This window comes from Meleagris gallopavo, chromosome 4, assembly GCF_000146605.3.
Source record: "Meleagris gallopavo isolate NT-WF06-2002-E0010 breed Aviagen turkey brand Nicholas breeding stock chromosome 4, Turkey_5.1, whole genome shotgun sequence".
NCBI lineage: Eukaryota > Metazoa > Chordata > Aves > Galliformes > Phasianidae > Meleagris > Meleagris gallopavo.
The window spans coordinates 50,348,849-50,354,502 of NC_015014.2; positions in this window are offsets into that span (position 1 = coordinate 50,348,849).

Genomic DNA, 5,654 nt, shown 5'->3' on the forward strand with positions numbered 1-5,654 from the left:
AAAAAAAGAGCTGATGTCAATTTATTGCCTGTTATTAATTCAGTCTTCTTGTTCCTCTTGTAGGCCTTTTTTCACCTTTGATTTGTCTTCCATCCATGCAGCCACATATTCAGCCACCATGCATAGCATCCTAATAATTTCTGTGAGTTATTCCAGAAATACATTTTTTCTGACACATGCTGCCTCAGGCTTCTCCTGAAAACATCTTTCTCCATGTTAGGGTGATCACTTAGTGTCTATCATTCTTTTCTGTCCTTCCAGTCTTTCTCATTGCCTTTTGACTATTTCCCACGCAGCTGTTCTCATTGTCTGCTCTTAAATTCATCTCCATTTGGGAAAAAGCTTCAAGTTTGTAATACATCAGTCCATTTCCACCTCACTGCCATCTTTTGTTTGCAACAGCAAATCTCACTGCTTGCGAAAAGCAAGGAATCATATGTGATTCACTCATGTAGTATTTGTCAACTTTTTTTCTTAGAACATTTGTCTGATAGACCTTTTCCCTGAGGCAAATGTAAACCCTATGTGTGTGAGATCAGAGGGAAGCAAATGCAATCACAAATTGGAAGAATAATTTGCAGATGGAATGTATTAATTATAGAAGGAATTTAGGTTGAGTTGTAAGCACAATCATTCCTGGATATAAAAATCAGTTCTTCTCACACTTGAGTTCTTCAGAACTGATCTATTTAAAAAGATCCCTAGAACACAAAGAGGCAAGGCTTGGCTATTCATTAAATTAGCAATTAGGCAAAGTATATAATGATATATTAAAATGCAGTGTGGAGACAGGAGGTAAAAAAAACTAAAAGTAGGTAGGTCAGGAGGTAAAAAAACTAATGAAGTCTCCTTTTCATATGTGAAAATGAAATGTCACAAAAGCTGAAAAGAAACATTACTGCTGCAGATATTTGGAACCACATTTCTGTTCTTGTAGCAGCAGGAATCATAGCTTTGTGCATTTCAGCAAACGTGCTGAAGTATTCATAGGAAAAGTTAAATCTCACTGTCAGTGTCATCTGTATTCTTGTGTACAATATGATGTACCAGGACCAAGAAAGACAGGTTGGATAAGTAGCTCTTTTTGTTTACAGTAATTAACCATATGATCTAAACTACATCTCAGTGTTAGTGGGGTAGTTGCTTGTACAGTTATACAGCACAACTCTGAACAAACTCTGAGCCTGAACACTGAAGAATGTTGGAGAAAACTCTATTCAGTTTTTGCTGTCTTTGTGCAGGAAGAAAAAATGATTCCCTTTGACAGCACTAAAGATGGGTGTGTATTTGACTTTCACCCACGGAGAAAAGCAATATTTATATATATTCTGTTACGTGGTTCTGTGCTTTGTTTTTTGTTGTTTTTTTTTTTCTTGTCATAAGTGTTTTATTCCCTATTTATTTATGATTGTTCTTTTCCATGTTTTGCGTAGTAGACAATATGTAAGCATTTCATACACTACAGACCTTTGTTCTAAGAGCAAATAAATAAGCAAGACTTCCAAAAGCTGGGATAAAAATGGAAAGACGGGGTTTAAATGTCATATCCATGTTAGTCTGTTAGAGACTAGAGTACAGCTGGACTAAGCTTTCTCAATAGAGCCTGGACACAGGTACCACAGATTACCTGTATGGTGAAATAGGAAAAGATAGGCTCCTCCGAATGGGATAAGAAAAACCATGCTCTGTAAGACTGAGCCAAATACAGAGAGTCGATACTAGGTTACTTCTGAAGAGCTCTCTAAAGTTTTCCATCTGACTTAGGACTCCAGGCAGACACTTCTTTCATTTGATTTCAAGAATCCACTTCTGCAGATAACTATGAATGCTCAATTTTCTTAAATGTATTTTTTGTATAAAGTTTTCTATTGGCTAAAGAATTGCACAGAGAGCAGAAGCACTAGGCTGTGTTCAATATCTTTTAGGACATTGTCTCAGACTTGGGAGCCCCAGCTCAAGGGGTACTGAAGTTTTGCTGAAGTTGAGCTATTGCATAGGTTAGATTTTTAAATAAAGAAAAGGGATTTTTTTTTTTTTAAGTGTAATTAATTTGTCCATCTTTCATTAAGCAACAATTTCTTGAATTCTTCCTCTTGAAACAGAGAAATTCCATCTACCTACAGTTAGCACGTCTCCCCTTTCATCAGTTCTCCTCCCTTTATCTGTCAGTATACTAGTCTGGGGGTTTCATTTTTGACAGTTGCCTTGTGCTAATAACAAAGTCAGGAAGGGAGTTAAAATCACAGAATTGTGGTTGTCATGAATGCTAATGGCAGCAATACAATGGTTTCACAGGGTGTAGTTATTGTCATGGGATTTGCTTCAACATCCGTGGAGGAGCAAAAACTTTCTGCATGTTCATTGTTAGCTTTCAAAACTTCTAAAATTTCTAAAACTTTTATTGGTAGAAATCAACCATGAAATAAAGTACTAACGGAATAAAAGGTGAATGAATTTGTTTTGGGTAAATGAAAATAAAATAAAGAACTATAGCTGTGCAAAATGTTGTTTGTGATTAACCATACATAATACTTGGTTCAGTAGCTATTGTTGCATTAAAAGGGTTCTTTTAGGCACGACTGCCTTGTCCCAGCTTCTGAATTTATGGAAATGCATAAAGAATTTTTTTTTTAATAAGAACTTTCTTTCACTTTCATTTTTCCCCACACCATAAAGAATAGCCTTTCCAAAATTCCTTTGTTGTTATAATGTTTTATCAAATTGAAAAGAAGTATTTAATAGGGAGAAAAATTGCCAATAGAAAAAGTGAAAATATTGCAGTCTTTTACAACCAATTATAAAACTGAGCTATCATTTCAGGAACAGTTCTGTTTGTAATTTGACACACTAGATCATCAAGATAGTTCTAGAAATGCCCTGAACACATACTTAAAATACTTAAATATAATAGCAACTAAAATGAAATAAAATCAACAGAACCTAAGGTCAATATCATCATATTTCCATTTCTCTGAATTATTTACAGCGCAACTACTTCATTTTTTCTGCTTGAAAGATTTAATTTTAACAACTACTTAGATAACTATGTTTATTACTCGGTTGGAGTTTTTGGTAGTTGCTGTCTATACTCTCTTAAAAAGCAACAAGATCGTTTCAGTTTTAATTCTGCTAACTAAGCTTCAGCCTGAACTTAGTGCTTAAAAATACCTAGGCCAGATTAAACAGAACATAAAATAATGTCTTAAAAATGCAATGTTTGAATACAGTCTGTTTTGAATTAAAGAAGAGTATGTAAAGGATCTGAAGCTGATTTAGTTCTCAGCAGATGAGCTGCAGAGAAGGACCTGGGAGTCCTGGTGAACAACTGGTTGACTATCAGCCAGCAGTGTGCTCTTCTGGCCAAAAAGACCAGTGATATCCTGAGATGCATTAAAAAGAGCACAGCCAGCAGGTCAAGAGAGATGATCCTCCCCATCTACTCTGCCCTGGTGAGGCCACATTCATTTAGACTTACTGTGTCCAGTTCTAGGCTCCCCAGTTCAAAAAAGACAGCGATTCCCTAGAAGGGGTCCTGCAAAGAGCCACAAATATGATAAAGGGCCTGGAGCATCTCCTGTATGAGGAAAAGCTAAGTAACCTGGATCTGTGCAGCATGGAGAAAAGAAGATCGAAAGGTGATCTGACAAATGTTTATAAATATCTGAATGGAGATAGGGAGCGAATGAATGAGGTCAGGCTCTTCTCTGTGGTGTGTAGCAGTAGGACAAGGAGTAGTGGCCTGAAACTTGAACGTGGGAAGTTCTGTACTAACATGTGGAAGAACTTCTTTACATTACAGTGATGGAGCACTGGAGCAGGTTTCCCAGAGAGGTTGTGGAGACTCCTTCTATGAAGATATTCAAGACCTTTCTGGATGCCTACCTGTATGACCTGCTGTAGGGTACCTGCTTTAGCAGTGGGGTTGGACTCAATCATCCCTAGAGGTTCCTTCCAACCATTGTGATTCTGTGTAATACTCTGACATAAGTAGGACATACTTTCATACTTCTTGCATTTGCTAAATAATGACAACTTAATGGAAATATTTTAGAGAAGCATTTATCCTTGTAGACAACTTCATATTCCCTCTTACTTTAGGAAGTTGTTAATTTGTGAGACACGTTATCAGAAAGGAAGCATCTACAGACTTCATTCAGATAATTGTTTCCCCACTTCACAGACAGTCCCACTGAGGATGTGAAGTTCTGAAAAAAAGATGGGCTCTTGTACGTAGATTTTAGGGCAGAAATAGGGTCTTCTGCCTTGGCACAGGGAACAGCACTGATGTGAGAATGCTGGAGTGAAACAGCTGGGGCAGGCCTGGTGGTTCTGCTCCAGTGCATTCTTTCATAGCTGCTCCTTACTGGTAATGTGTTTGCTCATTCAGATTTTTTCTGTAATATGTGGAAATGAAAGGAAATGTACATAGGTTGCTCTAAAAGTAGTGCCTCCTATTTATTTCCATGGACATGACAACAGATACAAAGACCATGATAGCACAGTAGTTAATAGAGCAATTTTTCAGCTACAAAATGCTATTTTTCAACATACTCACCTCCATTAGCTATGTATTTTCACCAGTGATGAACAAGAACCTGCATGCTGTGCTTGTAAAAATCTGCATCAGTGGAGGCGATCTGCTGTCACAACTGCTGAAAAGCATAACCCAACACTGTACTGACATCCACTGTTTGATCTCCATAAGCATTCAGCAAGCACTGATGAATGTCAGTGGATGCAGCTCTTTCCTCGTGCAGAAATTCAGTGACACACCCTTGCTTCATAGACACTTCCATACCAGATGCCATGCCACAGTCTGCCCCTCTGCTGATATCTGTCACATGGCAACAAAATGTAATGGAATATCGGTGGGATACCTTGCCACCAACATCCATGCCTGACACTGTGGGCCAAGATAATAAAATAGGAGGTGTCAGCACTCAGTCAAGTTAGAGAACTCTCTCAGTTTCTTGTAGCATCAGAATAGTTCTACCTTATTGTGTTCAACATGCATCTTATATACCATTCACTTACAAACAAGAAGTTCCTGTCCCTCTAGCTTTCACTAATTAGTTAATTGGCCCTAGCTTCTCCAAACAACAGTGATCAAGGATGAAAAGTTTCTCAATTGTGACAAGATTAACAAAGCATACAGAAGAACTCCTGTTTACTGTTAGACACAAACAGACATCGTTTGCTCTCTGTCTTACATTCCAGTCTCCCAAGGTTTCACAGTGATAGGGTCTACCAAAGAGTCTGATAAACTCTTTGGTGACTCACTCACAGTTACATCTTCCCCCACAAGACTGGTCCGATGATAGTGGGATGTCTCAATTGATTGTTCACAGTCAGTTACAGATTGATCTCCTTGTTCTCTCGTTCCCCCCTTCCCACTACTGCACTTGACTGGTCTTTTTACCTGTCATGGAGTTAACTGGATCAATTTACGCCCGTGATGGCGGGCAGTAGGCCCCTGCCTTCCCCCCCAACCCCAGAAAATGGAAAGGAAGGAAGGGAGGAAAAAAAACAGTGGCAACAATCTATGGAGGAAACTTATTTACTAACTATGATACCGGAATGCAAGATAACACAATATCACAGAATCACAGAATCACAGAATTGTAGGGGTTGGAAGGGACCTCTAGAGATCATCG